The following is a 20,562-nucleotide window of genomic DNA, read 5'->3' as shown; positions in this document are numbered from 1 at the left end:
TTTTGGATTGAATAGTCCTAACCTGATTCATATTGTCCTCTATCAATTGGGGACCTAGTACAACGGTTTCACTAATGTCACTCCAACATAGTGGACTTCTGCATTTTCGTCCATACAGGGCTTCGAATGGTGCCATTCCAATACTAGCATGATAGCTATTATTGTATGAGAATTCAATTAGATCTAGGCTATCTTCCCATCCACCTTGGAAATCAATCACACAAGCTCTTAGCATATCCTCTAAGGTTTGAATAGTTCTTTCGGTTTGTCCATCTGTGGCTGGGTGGAACGCTGTACTCATTTTCAATGTTGTACCAAAGTTCTTCTGCACACTTTTCCAGAATTTCGAAAGGAACCTAGAATCTCTATCTGATACGATATCCTTAGGAACTCCATGTAATCTCACTACATGTTTGATGTAAGCTTTGGCAAGTTGTTTCATTTTCCAGGTTTCTTTCATTGGTATGAACACTGCCGACTTAGTCAACCTATCGACCACTACCCAAATGGTGTCATTTCCACTTTTCGACTTGGGTAAACAAGTGACAAAGTCCATTGAGATACAATCCCACTTCCAACTCGGAATCTGTAAAGGTTGGACCTTTCCTGAGGTCTCCTATGCTCAATCTTAACCTTCTGACAAGTCAAACACCTTGCCACGAATTCACCCACTTCATTTTTCATCCTTGGCCACCAATAGACCTTCTTCAGATCCTTATACAGCTTATCACCTCCCGAGTGAACAAAATATGGTGTATTGTGACCTTCTCTCATCAACTTTTCCTTTAGTTCACTACACTTTTGAGGTACGCACCATCGTCCTTTATATCTCAAACTTCCATCCCCGTGGATCTTAAAATCAATCTCCTTTCCTTGCGAAATATTTTCCTTGATCCGCTCTAACTTAACATCACCAGCCTGATTCTCCCTAATTTCATCAGATACTGACGACTGGATGGTTAAGGCACTCATCATACTCTCAAGGCATTCTCCACTCACTATTTCCAGATTCAATCGTTGCATGTCCTTACACAGCTCGTTAGCAACTACTAACGCATTCACACCATGACTTGATTTCCTGCTCAAGGATCTGCGACTACCTTGGCGTTTCCTTCATGGTATTGAATATCTAGATCATAGTCCTTGATTAACTCCAACCACCTTCGTTGGCGCATATTTAGGTCCTTCTGTGTGAAAATGTACTTCAAACTCTTATGATCCGTAAATATCCTACATTTCACACCATACAGATAGTGTCTCCATATCTTCAATGCAAACACTATGGCGGCTAACTCTAAATTATGGGTAGGGTAATTGGATTCATCTGGCTTCAACTGCCTTGATGCATACGCAATCACTTTCCCGTTCTGCATCAACACACACCCTAAACCATTCTTAGAGGCATCACTATATACATCATAAGTACCGCTCTCATCTGGCAAAGTTAACACTGGCGCGGTTGTCAATCGCGTCTTTAAGGCTTGGAACGCTTCCTCACACTGGTCATGCCACTCAAACTTCGCTTCTTTCTTCATCAAGGTTGTCATTGGTTTGGCGATTCTAGAAAAGTCTTGCACAAAGCGTCTATAATAACCCGCTAAACCAAGAAATCTTCGAATATCGGTGAAACTCTTAGGTGTAGGCCACTCACTAACAACTTTTATCTTTGCAGGATCTACTGCAACTCCTTCCTTAGATACAAAATATCCTAAGAACGCAACTCTTTCCAGCCAGAATTCACACTTCGAGAATTTGGCATACAACTGATTGTCTCTTAGGGTACTCAACACTAACCTTAAGTGTTCCGCATGATCCTCCTCATTCTTAGAGTATACCAGAATATCATCTATGAAAACCACTACAAACCTGTCCAAGAATGCATGGAATACTCGGTTCATTAAGTCCATAAAGATTGCAGGTGCATTGGTTAACCCAAATGGCATAACTGTGAACTCATAATGACCGTATCTAGTCCTAAATGCAGTCTTTGGTATATCGTGCTCTGCGATTCTCAACTGATGATAACCTGACCTCAAGTCAATCTTTGACAACATTCCCGCTCCTTTCAACTGGTCAAATAGATCATCTATCCTAGGCAAATGATACTTATTCTTGATTGTGACCTTATTGAGCTCCCTGTAGTCTATACAGAGTCTCATACTACCGTCCTCTTCTTCACAAACAAGACTGGCGCTCCCCAAGGCGATGCACTTGGTTTAATATAACCTTTCTCTAGCAATTCCTCAAGTTGACCTTTTAACTCACTCATTTCTACTGGAGCCATTCGGTATGGGGCTTTGGAGATAGGTGCAGTTCTGGGTGCTAAATCTATGGTAAAATCGATTGGTCGATTGGGCGGCATTCCCGGGATCTCTTCCGGAAACACTTCCAGGAATTCACTCACCACTGCAATATCCCATGGTTTCTCTTTCGTTACATGGTCTAGGTCTCTTACATTGCATAAGAAAACAGGGTTCCCTTTGTGTATTAACTTCACGAGTTCCATTGCCGTGATGATTCCTACACTCCTAGGCTTCCCAAAATGGGGATACGATACAACCTTTCCTAGACTAGAATTCAAGTGAATCTTCTGCTTCTCACAGTCAATCTTAGCTTTGAACATGGCCAACCAGTCCATTCCCAAAATCACATCTAAATCCCCTAAATCAAACTCAATTAAGCTAGACAAAAATATGGTCTTGGCTATGGTTAAAGGTACATTCTTATGGATCTTGGTGCATTTCATGATCTCACCGGTTGGTATCACTATTGGTACTTCTATCTCTTCAGGTTCTTTCAATCCTAACTTCTCTAAGATACCCTTTGATATAAATGAATAAGTCGCACCAGAATCAAATAGTACTTTAACTAAAACGGAGTTAATAGAAAAAGTACCAGCTATGACGTTAGACGAGTTTTCGGCTTCCTGCCTAGTGATCACATTCAGCTTTCCTTGGGCAACTCCCTTGTTATAGCCACCTCCATTGGCATATCCATTGGCATTTCGGTTCCCATTCTGCTGATAGTTCCCTCCGGGCTTTCCATTACCCTGGCCATTATTGCCATTATTTCCACTCTGGTTACCTCTTTGGTTTCCACCATTGTTCCCTCCATTCCGGTTTTGGTTATTCCGGTTGTTGTTCTGGCGGTTGTCTTGGTTGCCTTGGTTGGGTTTCCCATTCTTGGCCCAACACTCAAATTTTCTATGGCCTAGCTTCTCACAAAACCTACAGACAACTTGGTTTCCATTACAGTCTCGACCTGGGTGATTAGTATGGCAACGTCTACACTCATAGACTCTCGTTCCATTCCCTGCAGACTGATTTCTATCTCCATTGTTATTGTGGAAGTTGTTCCTGTTTCCTCCCTGGTTTCCCCTGAACCGGAAATGATTGTTTCCTTTGTTTTTCTTAAAGTTCCCTTGATTCTGCTGGCCACCACCTTGGTTATGGTTACCAACATCCTTCCTCTTTTCACCAATTCCATTTTTCCTTTGCTGCAGACCATACAAATGGGCATCTTTTCCATATAGGGTGTCAAGAGATGTAAAGGTCTCTCCAGCAAGAATTAGTTGCAAGTCCATAGTCAATCCACTCTCAAATCTCTTGGCTCTAAGCTCCTCCGTTGCCACCACTTCTGGTGCAAACCTAGACAACTCTATGAACTTCGAATAGTACTCTGTCACAGACATACCATCCATTTTCAATTCGATGAACTCTTGGGCTTTCTGCTTCTTCAGGTATGGTGGGTAAAACTTGTTCCTTAAGGCTGCTTTGAATGATTCCCATCCAAATCCAGGTGTAGCTCTCAAAACATTCTCACGTCTTTGCCACCATAAATCGACTTCTCCCCTAAGGTAATAAACAACACTATTGACCCTAAGGTTCTCTGGGCAATTTACAGCTACCATAAGCTTATCGAACTCCTGTAGACACCTAATTTGTGTCTCCGCTTTGGGATGATGACGATACCATTATCCTTGTTAGGTGATTGGAGTAACTCCAGGCGGAAATCCCAATTTCTAAGAACATTTCCAAATTCAAGATCCAAAATCCAACCCCCGAGACCGTTCCCCTTTCGGTTCTCGGTACAAAATACAATTTTCCAAAATCAATTTCAAAATCCAAGTACAATTTTATCTAGTAGACCATCCCATTGGTTTTACTAGGCATTTTCCACTCAAAATCATATACGGCAAGTCAAATTCGGGCGCCGACCCACAAAACCGAGCATGCCGGGCCCCATCCCGTAAAACGGGAATTCAAAAACCCGAGAAAGGCTTGTTTTTAGAAGCTAAATGATGCTTTAACCTCCAAGCAAATACAAAACGCCAAACCTAGTACTATTCGTACAACAGGTACAACACTACAAGACGAAACAAGGTCGATTCCCGTCCTTGCTTTGGCGGCATTCAAGCCACGTCACCAGCGCCCAGCGCTGGTCCAGCGCCCTGCGCTGACGTGTGCTGGTGCCTTGCACCAATTCCTTCTATAAAACCCCTCATTTCCAGCATAATGAGGAGGAGAACTGTTAGGTTATGATACATATGATATTACATAAATCATGCGGAAACAACCATTAACCCAGGATTACATATTATTTACACATAATCATATAGCATAATTTAGATGCATACTCTTTGTTGCGTGCCCTCCCTAGCTGCGCCCGAACCGAACAAGAACAAGTCTTTAGGACTCCAAGTGTCGTCCCTCCGTAGATAGTCCACAGCACGTCCGGATCCGCCTTAAGATTGACCAACTAGAATCGCCCTTAAGGTACTAGAATTTTCGGCACTTTTGAGCAAGATGTGGGACTGAATTTTCTCTCAAAAACTCACTTTGAATACTTTGAAAACTCGTTATAAATTGTGAGCCCAAGCCACATATTTATAGGGGTATGGAAAGGGAATTGGAATCCTATTCAGATACAAATTAATTAAACCTAGAATCCTACAAGAACTCTAATTAATTAATTTATCAAATAGAATTAGGAATTTAATCATTAACCGAACTCTGCACGTTTTAGGAATCGTGCGTGAACACAAACACTTACGCACACACACACGGCAGCCACGATGGGCCGCCCATGCGGGTGCGTGCGAGCAGCCCACGCAGCGAGGCCTACGCGAGCTACAAGCCCACGTAGCTCCTGCGCGCGCTGCGCGCGCTGTGCGCGCTGCCACGGCCTGCTGGGCCTGGCCTTGCGCTGGGCCTGGCGTGGCCTTGGCTGTTCGTGTGGCGCGCTTGGCTTGCTGGGCGATGGCCTGGCTTCGTGCTGGGCCCTCGTCCGGCAGGCCTCGTCCGATGCTTATTCGTACGATACGCTTCCGATTAAATTTCCGATTCCGGAATTCATTTCCGATACGAACAATATTTAACATTTCCGATTCCGGAATTAATTTCCGTTTCGAACAAATATTTAATATTTCCGTTTCCGGAATTATTTTCCGATTCCGATAATATTTCCGATTCTGACCATATTTCCGTTTCCGGCAATATTTCCGATTCTGGTAATATTTCCATTTCCGATAATATTTTCCGATACGTACCATGTTTCCGTTTCCGGCAACATCTACGACTTGGATAATATTTATATTTCCGATACGATCCATATTTCCGTTTCCGGTAATATCATCGTTTCCGGAGTATTCATTTCTTGCCTGTGACGATCTCAGCTCCCACTGAAACCAAGATCCGTCGATTCCGAATATTCATAGATGGAGTATTTAATGCCATTAAATACTTGATCCGTTTACGTACTATTTGTGTGACCCTACGGGTTCAGTCAAGAGTAAGCTGTGGATTAATATCATTAATTCCACTTGAACGGAAGCGGCCTCTAGCTAGGCATTCAGCTCACTTGATCTCACTGAATTATTAACTTGTTAATTAATACTGAACCGCATTTATTAGACTTAACATAGAATGCATACTTGGACCAAGGGCATTATTTCCTTCAGTCTCCCACTTGTCCTTAGGGACAAGTGTGCATTTCCTAATTCCTTTGTCGCTCGATGCTTGCTCTTGAACATAAGGTAAGAGTTGTCATCCTTATTATGTCCAGAGGTGTTCCTCGGTTTCAGAGTTCAACTGATCAAATAAACAGATAACCATAGCCTATGATTCATCCGAGCACGGCCATGCATTTCACAGTTTCTAGCTCTCCGAGTGGCCTTGTACAACTTTTAAGCATCTCATCCCGATTTATGGGAGGACAATCCCAATCTTGCGATCTTGAGATTAGACTTTGTTTGATAGGTGATTACCTGAGCGTTGCCTTTATAGCCTCCTTTTACGGTGCGACGGTTGGTCAACGTCAAAGCAACCAGTTCTCAAACAAGTAATCTCAAATCACTCAGGTATTGAGGATTTAGTGTCTAATAATTTAATGAAATTTACTTATGACAGACTTTCATCTCTTACAGTAAAGTTTCATAGGTCTTGTCCGATACTAGTCTTCCCAAAGTAAGTATCTATGCAAATGATTATGACATTGCCATGTCCACATAGTTCAAGAAACAGAACTACTAGTCATCTTGCATTCTAATCGTCTAACGTTTTCTATGCGTCCAATTTTATAGAAAACTCCGATTAGGGACCATTTTCAACCTTTGACATTCAAGTTCACTTGATAGACATTTCTTAGTCACAGGACTGGTCCTGACAGTCTATCTTGAATATATCGTCAAATTGAAGGGACTCATCATTTAATAAACCACAAATTAAATGGAAAAATGAATTCATTTCATTTATTGTGAATGATTAACCAATAATGTTTTACAAAGATTTAAACTCTAAAACTTTAAAACATTAAATAGAGACATCTAAGCCATTCTCTAATATGCTTGATTCCCATAGCTGCAGTGTGCGAGTTGTGCTTCGCTTGCGGCAGAGGTTTAGTCAATGGATCTGATATGTTGTCATCAGTTCCAATTTTTCTTATCTCGACTTCTTTTCTTTCAACGAACTCTCGTAGAAGGTGAAATCTACGAAGTACATGCTTGACTCTCTGGTGGTGTCTAGGCTCTTTTGCCTGTGCAATAGCTCCGTTATTGTCACAATACAGGGCTATTGGTCCTTTAATGGAGGGGACTACACCAAGTTCACCTATGAACTTCCTTAGCCATATAGCTTCCTTTGCTGCTTCATGTGCAGTAATGTACTCCGCTTCAGTTGTAGAATCCGCAATGGTGCTTTGCTTAGCACTTTTCCAGCTTACTGCTCCTCCGTTGAGGCAGAAGACAAACCCAGACTGTGATGTGAAATCATCTTTGTCGGTTTGGAAACTTGCGTCCGTATAGCCTATAACAATTAATTCATCATCTCCACCATAGACCAGGAAGTCATCTTTATGCCTTTTCAGGTACTTCAGAATGTTCTTGGCAGCAGTCCAATGCGCCTCTCCTGGGTCTGACTGGTATCTGCTCGTAGCACTGAGTGCGTACGCAACATCCGGGCGTGTACATATCATAGCATACATTATTGAACCAATCAATGATGCATATGGAATTCCATTCATTCGTCTACGCTCATCAAGTGTTTTTGGGCATTGAGTCTTGCTTAGAGTCATTCCATGAGACATGGGTAGGTAGCCTCGCTTGGAGTCCGCCATCTTGAACCTATCAAGCACCTTATTGATATAAGTGCTTTGACTAAGTCCAATCATCCTTTTAGATCTATCTCTGTAAATCTTGATGCCCAATATGTACTGTGCTTCTCCTAGATCCTTCATCGAAAAACATTTCCCAAGCCAAATCTTGACAGAGTTCAACATAGGAATGTCATTTCCGATAAGTAATATGTCGTCGACATATAATACTAGGAAAGCAATTTTGCTCCCACTGACCTTCTTGTATACACAAGATTCGTCCGCGTTCTTGATAAAACCAAAGTCACTGACTGCTTCATCAAAACGTATATTCCAGCTCCTGGATGCCTGCTTCAATCCGTAGATTGATTTCTTTAGCTTGCATACCTTTTTAGCATTCTTTGGATCCTCAAAACCTTCAGGCTGTGTCATAAACACAGTTTCTGTTAAAACGCCGTTTAAGAAAGCAGTTTTGACATCCATCTGCCATATTTCGTAATCGTAATATGCAGCGATTGCTAACATTATCCGAATAGACTTTAGCATTGCAACTGGTGAAAAGGTTTCATCGTAATCCACACCGTGGACTTGCCTGTAACCTTTTGCAACCAATCTAGCTTTGAAAACTTCAAGTTTCCCATCCTTGTCCTTTTTCAGTTTGAAAACCCATTTGCTTCCAATGGCTTTGGTAGCCATCTGGCAAATCGACCAAATCCCATACTTGGTTTTCAGACATGGAGTCCAATTCAGATTGCATGGCTTCTTGCCATTGCTTGGAGCTAGGGCTCGTCATAGCTTGTTTGTAAGTCGCAGGTTCATCACTTTCAAGTAATAGAACGTCATAGCTCTCGTTCGTCAAAATACCTAAGTACCTTTCCGGTTGAGATCTATATCTTTGCGATCTACGCGGGGTAACATTTCTAGATTGACCATGATTCTCACCAGATTCTTCTAAAGATCTCTGAGTTTCATCCTGAATGTCATCTTGAGCATTCTCTAGAGTTTGTTGTTCGACTCGAATTTCTTCGAGGTCTACTTTTCTCCCACTTGTCATTTTGGAAATGTGATCCTTCTCCAAAAAGACACCATCTCGAGCAACAAACACCTTGTTCTCAGATGTATTGTAGAAGTAATACCCCTTTGTTTCCTTTGGATAGCCCACAAGGATACATTTGTCAGATTTTGGATGAAGTTTGTCTGAAATTAATCGTTTGACGTATACTTCACATCCTCAAATCTTAAAAAAAGACACATTTGGAGGCTTTCCAAACCATAATTCGTATGGAGTCTTTTCGACAGCTTTAGACGGAGCTCTATTTATAGTGAGTGCAGCTGTATTTAGTGCATGTCCCCAAAATTCTAATGGAAGTTCGGCCTGACCCATCATTGACCTGACCATGTCTAGCAAGGTTCTGTTACTCCGTTCCGACACACCGTTCCATTGTGGTGTTCCAGGAGGAGTCAACTCTGATAGAATTCCACATTCTTTCAGATGGTCATCAAATTCATAGCTCAGATATTCACCGCCTCTATCAGACCGCAGTGCCTTAATCTTCTTGCCTAATTGATTCTCTACTTCACTCTGAAATTCCTTGAATTTGTCAAAGGATTCAGACTTTTGCTTCATTAGGTAGACATAACCATACCTACTGAAGTCATCAGTGAAAGTGATAAAGTAGCTGAAACCACCTCTAGCATTTGTACTCATTGGTCCACATACATCTGTATGGATTAAATCCAATAGTTCATTTGCTCTTTCTCCAACTTTAGAGAAAGTTTGCTTTGTCATTTTGCCAAGTAAACATGATTCGCATTTACCATAATCCTCTAAGTCAAATGGTTCTAGAATTCCTTCCTTTTGAAGTCTTTCTAAGCGTTTCAAGTTTATATGGCCTAATCGACAATGCCACAGATAGGTGAGATCTGAATCATCCTTTTTGGCCTTTTTGGTATTTATGTTATATACTTGTTTGTCGTGATCTAATAAATAAAGTCCATTGACTAATCTAGCAGATCCATAAAACATCTCTTTAAAATAAAACGAACAACTATTGTCTTTTATTAAAAAGGAAAATCCCTTAGCATCTAAGCAAGAAACTGAAATGATGTTTTTAGTAAGACTTGGAACATGGTGTAATACCCCGAATTTTTAAAACTCGATTAATTATGCTTAATTATTTTTATTTAACTTAAAATCATTTTAAGTCCTAAATTCGAACTTTATTTTAATTAACGAAGTTTTATTTCGCTTGAATTTTTAATATTGTTACACGATTTCTTTTTCAGTTTATAATTTAATTTCAAATTTACGAGCTTGAGCTATTCTTTAAATATTAATTATTTCGTAATTTATTTTGAATTTTGAATAATTTCGAAACGTTCTTATTCTATTCGGAAACTAAATTTATTTTTCGTTAAGGATATTTTTTTTTATAAAGAATTATTTTAAAACTTGATTTTAATTAAACATTTCTATTTTTATAAATTTCTGAAAATTACAACAATTTCTGAATTTTTTTGCCTAATATTGTGAAATTACGAAAATGCCCTCAAGGAACCAAAAATTCACTTTTTCCCTCTTCCCTTGCTCTCCACGTATAAACCAGGAAGGAAATTTCCTTCCCTCCTTCCCTCAATTCTGTCCAAATTCAACCCCTTGGACCCCAAGTAAACTTTTCAATATTGATATACAAATTGCATTTCCATTTCAGGAAATTCAATCAAAAACAAATTCTGATTTTCAATTCTCCTCCTCCTCTCTGCTTCGAACCATCACCACCATTAACCACCACAACAGCCACCGACCACCACCATTCCCACCACTGTTCGACCACCACCCCAGCACCACTCGGCCAGCCAGAAACACCACCGCACCTCACCGCACTTCCCTTTCCCCCTCCTCGAAGCACCGCACTCCCCTGTTCCTTTCCCCTCCTCCTCTGCCTCGTTGCACCACCACCGTCGCGCTCCACCACCTCCAGTCACCCTCCTCCTCTCTCCGGCCAACCTCCGTCTCAAAACCTCGGTGCTCCGCCCTTATATCCTCCCAAGACCCGAACCCAGTGCCACCCTCCTCTCCCCTCAACCTCCCCTGCTTCCTCCCTTTGCTTCGCACTCCCTCCCCCTTCCCTCGCCTGTACCACCACCGCACAAACCACCATAACCGTCGCCTCCGGCGCGGATTTGCGCTGCTGCGCCGCCCAGCTCAGTCATCCTTCCCTCCCTTCTCTCCTCCTCTCCTTCGTGCCCCTGCTTCGCACTCCCTCCCCTGTTCTTGCCTGTTTTCCCAGGAAACCGAGAACAAAAAAAAAAAAAAAAAAAATTAAGAAAGAGGAATCCAATTCCTAATTTTATAGCCTTGACTTTTATCTTCCCTCAAACCCAATTTTAGGTTGGGCCATTTCTCAATTTGGGCTTTTTGGGTGATTTAAGGTTGATTTATAATTATCAGATTTTAACATATCAATGCCTATGATTTAATAAAATGATTAATTACTAATAAAATGTTTATTATTTTTCAGGTTTTATTATCGATTTTACGAAAATAAGTTACTAGTTTTATTTATTAAAAACGGAATTTAAATAATATTTTCATGAAAACCGGTTTTATGAAATATAAATATATATATTTCGATTAAAATTTCATTCAATAATAATATTTTCATTAAATTTCGAAATTATACTTTTTATTAAAATTCGTTAATTAAATTCTTTATTTATAAAATTTATGATTTATAAAATATTGATTTTAAATTATTTATCGTCGTAATACTAATTCAACAAATTTAATATTTTGAAAGAAAGCGGACTTGGAGCTCAGGAAGAACGATCCATCAGACGGGAAATATAAAACTACGGTTGAGGTAACGGCTATTGCTAGTACCCGCAATTCCCTTATAAATGTGATTATGAAATTACAACGTATGATTGATTTATTAAATGAATGTTTTGACATGTTTTATGAATTGCGGGAAATGAAATATGATTTTATTGAATAATTTATTATAATATGATTTGATGGAATTATTCCTTATTTTATGATTGATTATAAAATGCTATGATGATTGATTGAATTTCTTATAAAATGCTGGTTATAAGAAACCAGGAAAGAAAGGATGTTTGATCTTATGATCCAAAGGAATTATGTTACTTCAACTGAAGTAAAAAGACTAAAATGTAAAATTAAACGAAACATGATAAATGAAAGTGAAATTCCTAGTCCGTTTGGCAGTATATGTTCACAGGTTACGATTCTCGGTCATGCATGTACCCATGGGGCATCCGCCCATTGAGCCAAGGCTCTCATGTTTTCGGGCCAAGGCCCCATGTTTATGGACATCGGTCCATCGTGGAAGACGTTCCACCATGTCATACTTGCCACGACTAGCATGTGCACCATAAAGTGAAAATGAATTAAATAAAGGACTTTATAAAATGTTTTACATTATTTTATTCTCCCTGTGTTATTAAATAAAATGAATTGAAATGAATTTACGTTGCTAGAATAGTTCGTTACTGAGTCTTCGGCTCACCGTTATTTTGTTTTCTGTTTTAGGTACCGCTGGGATCGATGGGAACGCGTAGTTGCGAGGAAATTTCACTTTTATATCATTCACCTAGTTTATGCTTGATGTTTATAATAGTTTAATTAAAGACTTTTAGTAAGTTATGTACTTTTATTTTGAGAATATAAAGGATTATTATATTAATTGGAGGTTTTTATGGCTTATGTATGATGTTGCCTTGTAATTTTCAAGAGAGAATTACGGCAGGTAATGTCCCGACCAAATTAGGTTAATTCCGCTGCTAATTATGCTTTAATAAGTGATTTAGAGGTCGGGGCGTTACAGTTTGGTATTCAGAGCAAAGGTTCTGGACCATAAGTGCTAAACCTTACGGGTTTTTGCGCATAGTAGAATTCAATAGGCTTTAAGCAAAGAGTTTTAAGGAATAAGTTAAAAAGAATTTGTTAAAATCAAGTCAAGTTAAAATGAAATGAGTGTGAGCGTAGGAACGCACGGGATAAAAGGGATTCATTTCTTATGTTATTGATGTTTTCTTGATTGAATATGTTATGCTAAATATCGATTATCGAACTTACCAACGATGCAACGAACGAAGCTCACAACAAAGCGCAACATTCACGATAACGTCGCTCACAATGATGTTCCCTACGATGATTTCTATGACGAGCAATCTATAGTAGACCCCAAGGAGATGATGGAACGATTAAGAACTGCAAGTACGTTGTCAGCTGAAGTGGTCAAGATTCTCGAAAAACGAAAGTCACGAATGCAAACGAAATTGCGTCACTATTCACCCTCGAATCCACCAATCTATGATCGCAAGCCAATTCGATGGAATTTGAAGACTAGGTCAATCATATGGATCAACTACTCGAGATTTTCAAAATGCTCCAACGAATGGAATTGAATATTGTGCTAAAACGAATACTTGTTATTTATGTCAAGGAAAATATTATTTCGTTAAAGATTGTCCTAAACCACCTTCAACGAATATCGGAACATCAACCTCGACCAATCATGAACGAAGCAACAACAATGCTAAATCCATCACGCTCGTCAACATACGTAAGAGATTGCATGATAAAGGACAAAGATGACGCCAACGCCGATATTATTTTGATTTAGCTCTCTCTCGCTTTAGAATCGAACTTCCCTTGATTTTATGTTTACCGTCACATGTCATGTTATGAGTTTTTCTACCCTAGATAAACTAGGCAAAGTTTAAGCATTTCCTTGGAAGAAGTTAAGTTAAGCACGGTGCGAACTCAAAGATTTTGTGGATATGAATTGTTTTGAGGAATTTTTATGGTTATGAAATCTTTAAGGATAGAATAAATATTATAGTACCAAACGAGACCAAGGATGTATTTCATGAGTGATGGATCACTAATTAAGTTGAGGTTATTTTAGGTTTAAAGTGTTCAAGTTATGAATCATATTGATTCTAGGGTTACCTCCCCGTGTTAGTCATGACGAATACATTAATGTTTATGAGTACTAAAGTCTATTATCTAGAAGATGATTGGTATGCCTTATGCCTCTATTAAGGAAGCTAAGGAGTTATACAGAAAAGTTATGAACCCAACATAAGTTATGATAAAGGACCTATTTGAGTTGACACATGAATAAGATCTTTAGGATTTTACCAAAATAAAGCTATCAAGAATTAGTCTGTCAATAAGGTTAAAGGATAGATTACCGAAAGAGCATGAGTTTGTATGTTTATAAGTGGCGAATCACCAATTAAATTAAGGTTATTCAAGGTTTAAAGCGTTCAAGTTATGATTGATTTATGAGTTACTTTTCCGCACCCTTCATAATGATTGTTTTGTGGTTGTAGGTACCTAAGTGTGTATTCATATATGTTAAGGAAGCTAAGCTAGAACTTTTAAAAGTTATGAAAGAATATGATTTATGGTGAAAAGATGAAATTGAATGTACACATGAAGTTCTGAGAATTATACCAAAACAAGTAATCAGGAATTAGTATGTCAGTTACGTTGATGGTATTCTTGGTTTACCTTTTCGCGCCTTTAATAGGGAGTATTTTTGTGTATTTATTTAAAAGGATACTTGATAATCTCCATAAAGGAAGTTGAACTAGAGAATGTAAGGTTTTGCAAAAATGTTCTGAGGAAAAGTACGATTTATGGCGAGGACATGAAATTGAGGTTGCATATAAAGCATTGAAATAAGTTATCAAGAATTCTGTCTATCAGGTTGATGATATTAATGAATGTTTTGAAATTCGAAAAGAGTTATGAATGATTGAGGAATGAAATGGAGTTGAGAATAGAAATTGACAAAATGACATGTTTGTAAAACCAGGTAGGATGAACTAAGTTTTCTAGAAGCTAGATTGTTTATGATAAAGGCATGCTTGATGGCTTAACATTCTTCGCAAAATATGAGATTTTTCGACCTAAGGATAAGTAACGAAGTCATATGTCTAACGATATATTTCTAGTCACGTGATTGGATTCGAACCCCTGCAACGATCGCAGTTAACGAAGTCACTCAACATAGACGAAAGACTGGAGATCGAAATCAAAACGAAACGAATAAAGAAAGACAACGACAAGATTCCTGCAGCAAAGAGGCTCAAGAGCAAAACAAAAACGCAATATGTCCAAATAATCGCCTAAAAACGATATGATTTACGAATCACGATGTTTTATGAATAAGGTTAATTAATGATGAAAATTTTGGAAGCGATATGCGCTAATTGAGTCTCAAACTAAGATGTGTTACCATCACTAGTATATGAATATTATGCTTATGTTAATTGTGCACGTTTCAATTAAGAATTATTTCTTTATGATATGCTTTATGGATTATGTTTACGCTGGCATGATTGTGTTGATAATAACTAATGGTTATACATGGAAGCCGTCTCCAATGGAAGTTCTCCCGAGCTCAGAGTACGAGATTATTATTATAATAAATAACTTTTACAACTATTTGAGTCTTGCAATTGATAGATAAATATTTATTTTCATTATATATACATATATTTTCAGAATTATAATTTTGCATTAAAAACTACTGTTTTGGTGGAAATTATTTTCAAACAGGATCTCGCAAAGTAAAATAGGAGCCTAGTCTATGCTAACAAGTTTGCCCCTTTTTCGTTCTTTGCTCCTCGATCCTATTATATGAAATCAAGTGGAGATACGAAAGACGATAGCGAAATGTAATTGACCTTAATGACGATTAAGGATCAATATATAGTTTTGCCCCTTTTGCATTCTTTACTCTTCGATTCTAGGTCTCGAGTTGAAGCGGAGTCCTAAAAGATGATGGCGGAACGAAGGCTAGACATTGTCGGGATTGAAATAAAATTGTGAGATCTTGGTTTTAAAATAAAACATCATGCCTTTATTCAAGCGTTTTCAATTTTCAGCAATCATTTTATAAATCTAATTTTTCAAGTTTCGAGGACGAAACTTTTTCTAAGGGGGTAAGAATGTAATACCCCGAATTTTTAAAACTCGATTAATTATGCTTAATTATTTTTATTTAACTTAAAATCATTTTAAGTCCTAAATTCGAACTTTATTTTAATTAACGAAGTTTTATTTCGCTTGAATTTTTAATATTGTTACACGATTTCTTTTTCAGTTTATAATTTAATTTCAAATTTACGAGCTTGAGCTATTCTTTAAATATTAATTATTTCGTAATTTATTTTGAATTTTGAATAATTTCGAAACGTTCTTATTCTATTCGGAAACTAAATTTATTTTTCGTTAAGGATATTTTTTTTATAAAGAATTATTTTAAAACTTGATTTTAATTAAACATTTCTATTTTTATAAATTTCTGAAAATTACAACAATTTCTGAATTTTTTTGCCTAATATTGTGAAATTACGAAAATGCCCTCAAGGAACCAAAAATTCACTTTTTCCCTCTTCCCTTGCTCTCCACGTATAAACCAGGAAGGAAATTTCCTTCCCTCCTTCCCTCAATTCTGTCCAAATTCAACCCCTTGGACCCCAAGTAAACTTTTCAATATTGATATACAAATTGCATTTCCATTTCAGGAAATTCAATCAAAAACAAATTCTGATTTTCAATTCTCCTCCTCCTCTCTGCTTCGAACCATCACCACCATTAACCACCACAACAGCCACCGACCACCACCATTCCCACCACTGTTCGACCACCACCCCAGCACCACTCGGCCAGCCAGAAACACCACCGCACCTCACCGCACTTCCCTTTCCCCCTCCTCGAAGCACCGCACTCCCCTGTTCCTTTCCCCTCCTCCTCTGCCTCGTTGCACCACCACCGTCGCGCTCCACCACCTCCAGTCACCCTCCTCCTCTCTCCGGCCAACCTCCGTCTCAAAACCTCGGTGCTCCGCCCTTATATCCTCCCAAGACCCGAACCCAGTGCCACCCTCCTCTCCCCTCAACCTCCCCTGCTTCCTCCCTTTGCTTCGCACCCCCTCCCCCTTCCCTCGCCTGTACCACCACCGCACAAACCACCATAACCGTCGCCTCCGGCGCGGATTTGCGCTGCTGCGCCGCCCAGCTCAGTCATCCTTCCCTCCCTTCTCTCCTCCTCTCCTTCGTGCCCCTGCTTCGCACTCCCTCCCCTGTTCTTGCCTGTTTTCCCAGGAAACCGAGAACAAAAAAAAAAAAAAAAAGAAAAAAAAAAGAAAGAGGAATCCAATTCCTAATTTTATAGCCTTGACTTTTATCTTCCCTCAAACCCAATTTTAGGTTGGGCCATTTCTCAATTTGGGCTTTTTGGGTGATTTAAGGTTGATTTATAATTATCAGATTTTAACATATCAATGCCTATGATTTAATAAAATGATTAATTACTAATAAAATGTTTATTATTTTTCAGGTTTTATTATCGATTTTACGAAAATAAGTTACTAGTTTTATTTATTAAAAACGGAATTTAAATAATATTTTCATGAAAACCGGTTTTATGAAATATAAATATATATATTTCGATTAAAATTTCATTCAATAATAATATTTTCATTAAATTTCGAAATTATACTTTTTATTAAAATTCGTTAATTAAATTCTTTATTTATAAAATTTATGATTTATAAAATATTGATTTTAAATTATTTATCGTCGTAATACTAATTCAACAAATTTAATATTTTGAAAGAAAGCGGACTTGGAGCTCAGGAAGAACGATCCATCAGACGGGAAATATAAAACTACGGTTGAGGTAACGGCTATTGCTAGTACCCGCAATTCCCTTATAAATGTGATTATGAAATTACAACGTATGATTGATTTATTAAATGAATGTTTTGACATGTTTTATGAATTGCGGGAAATGAAATATGATTTTATTGAATAATTTATTATAATATGATTTGATGGAATTATTCCTTATTTTATGATTGATTATAAAATGCTATGATGATTGATTGAATTTCTTATAAAATGCTGGTTATAAGAAACCAGGAAAGAAAGGATGTTTGATCTTATGATCCAAAGGAATTATGTTACTTCAACTGAAGTAAAAAGACTAAAATGTAAAATTAAACGAAACATGATAAATGAAAGTGAAATTCCTAGTCCGTTTGGCAGTATATGTTCACAGGTTACGATTCTCGGTCATGCATGTACCCATGGGGCATCCGCCCATTGAGCCAAGGCTCTCATGTTTTCGGGCCAAGGCCCCATGTTTATGGACAGCGGTCCATCGTGGAAGACGTTCCACCATGTCATACTTGCCACGACTAGCAAGTGCACCATAAAGTGAAAATGAATTAAATAAAGGACTTTATAAAATGTTTTACATTATTCTATTCTCCCTGTGTTATTAAATAAAATGAATTGAAATGAATTTACGTTGCTAGAATAGTTCGTTACTGAGTCTTCGGCTCACCGTTATTTTGTTTTCTGTTTTAGGTACCGCTGGGATCGATGGGAACGCGTAGTTGCGAGGAAATTTCACTTTTATATCATTCACCTAGTTTATGCTTGATGTTTATAATAGTTTAATTAAAGACTTTTAGTAAGTTATGTACTTTTATTTTGAGAATATAAAGGATTATTATATTAATTGGAGGTTTTTATGGCTTATGTATGATGTTGCCTTGTAATTTTCAAGAGAGAATTACGGCAGGTAATGTCCCGACCAAATTAGGTTAATTCCGCTGCTAATTATGCTTTAATAAGTGATTTAGAGGTCGGGGCGTTACACATGGAAACATTCTTCCAGTTCCAAAACTAGCCCGGAGGGCAACGACAAATAGTAAGTTCCTACAGCTAATGCAGCAATCCGTGCTCCATTTCCCACTCGTAGGTCGACTTCACCCTTGCTTAACTTTCTACTTCTTCTTAGTCCCTGTGGATTGGAACATAAGTGTGAGCCACAACCTGTATCTAATACCCAAGAAGTTGAATTAGCAAGTATACAGTCTATAACGAAAATACCTGAAGATGGAACGACTGTTCCGTTCTTCTGATCTTCCTTTAGCTTCAAGCAATCTCTCTTCCAATGCCCCTTCTTCTTGCAGTAGAAGCATTCGGATTCAGAAGTGGGTTGACTGACCTTCCTCTTTACAGATTTGGCGCCAGTTTGCTTAGTTGGGCTGGCCTTGTTGCCACCTTTCTTAGCATTCCTCTTCTTTCCAAATTTCTTGAACTTGCCCCCCGCACCATAAGCACATCCTGCTTATCACTTTTGAGCGTCTTTTCAGCGGTCTTCAGCATACCGTGAAGCTCAGTGAGCGTTTTGTCCAGACTATTCATACTGTAGTTCAGTTTGAACTGATCATACCCGCTATGAAGAGAATGGAGGATGGTGTCTATAGCCATTTCCTGAGAAAATTGCTGATCCAGCCGACTCATATTCTCAATGAGTCCAATCATTTTTAGAACATGTGGACTTACGGGCTCGCCTTTCTTAAGCTTGGTCTCAAGAATTTGCCTATGAGTCTCGAATCTTTCGACTCGAGCCAGATCTTGGAACATGTTCTTCAACTCACTGATGATTGTGAAAGCATCTGAGTTGATGAACGTTTTCTGCAGATCCGCATTCATGGTGGCGAGCATTAGACATTTCACATCCTTGTTGGCATCAATCCAACGATTGAGGGCTGCCTGAGTGACCCCGTCGCCTGCAGCTTCGGGCATCGCCTCATCTAGGACATACTCCTTTTCTTCCTGCATAAGAACTATTTGCAAGTTCCTTTGCCAGTCAAGGAAGTTTTTCCCGTTCAACTTCTCCTTTTCGAGAATTGATCGAATGTTGAATGAATTGTTGTTTGCCATATTAAAAACTACAATTGAAAAGAATAAACAAATAATTAACCATTCACAGTTTCTCTTAATAAACTTAAATTCTAGCATACATGCATAATTCAATGTTTATTAAGCATTTTATTCAAGTTATGTGTTCCGGCAGGTGTGAATAAAATGATTCCAAGATCCTAAAATCATTGAAGAACTAAGCACAGTTTGTCGACTTAATCCTAGAACATCTTAGGTAAGCAAAAGCCTTTTGCTAATAGTCTAGAAACTATTCTTGGTTGATAGGTACGTCTAAGAACTTATTAGGTAAACCTATCGATTTTGCCACGACATAAAAGGACTCCTTACTTATATCGTTGAGTTTCACCAAAACTAACATGTACTCACAATTATTTGTGTACCTTGCCCCTTTAGGACCAATAAGTAACACCTCGCTGAGCGAAAACTATTACTAGATTGATGTAAAGGATATCCAAGCAAGTGTATATTTTGGCATGGCACCTTTTAACTCAATTTTTAAGTTTGGAACTTAAGGCTCTTACTATGTTGGTTAGATTTTAAGTGAACTAAAATCCTTAATCATGCAACATAATCAAGCTTTTGATCTCATGCATTTTAAGACATATTTAAAAGCAATAAATAACTTAAACATGCATAAGATAAATGTGATCTAGTATGGCCCGACTTCATCTTGAAGCTTTGACTTCAAAGTCCGTCTTGAAAATCTCCGTGGGAGGCACCATTTTCTTCAAATAGGATAAGCTATAACTAATTACAACTATTTGATGGTTCGCAGACCATATTTGAATTGAAAAATAACTTTGGTACCTTAGACCAATTACATTCAAATTAATGGTACGCAGACCATATTTTCTATCCTATTTGGGCCATACTAGTCACTTCATAACCTGCAAAACAGTACATATACAATATATACCATTCACCCCTTCATTATCATGAATGGCCCACATAGCTGGTTAGTAAAACACATTATGCATCACGTAAATATTTGCAGCAATTAATCAAGGGCACCAATAATCTACCAATTATTCAGTCCTTATTAATTCTAATCAAGTTGTTTTAACCTTAAGGATTTGTAGACCTAATCAAGAGTTTATGACTAAAAGGCGCTCCCACTTAAACCAATAAATTCATATGCTTTACTAATTTTAAACATAAAAATGTATTTCTAGTCTAACCGGAAACATA

Source organism: Spinacia oleracea, chromosome 5, assembly GCF_020520425.1.
Source record: "Spinacia oleracea cultivar Varoflay chromosome 5, BTI_SOV_V1, whole genome shotgun sequence".
Lineage (NCBI taxonomy): Eukaryota > Viridiplantae > Streptophyta > Magnoliopsida > Caryophyllales > Amaranthaceae > Spinacia > Spinacia oleracea.
Note: the sequence above shows the minus strand (reverse complement) of the source record.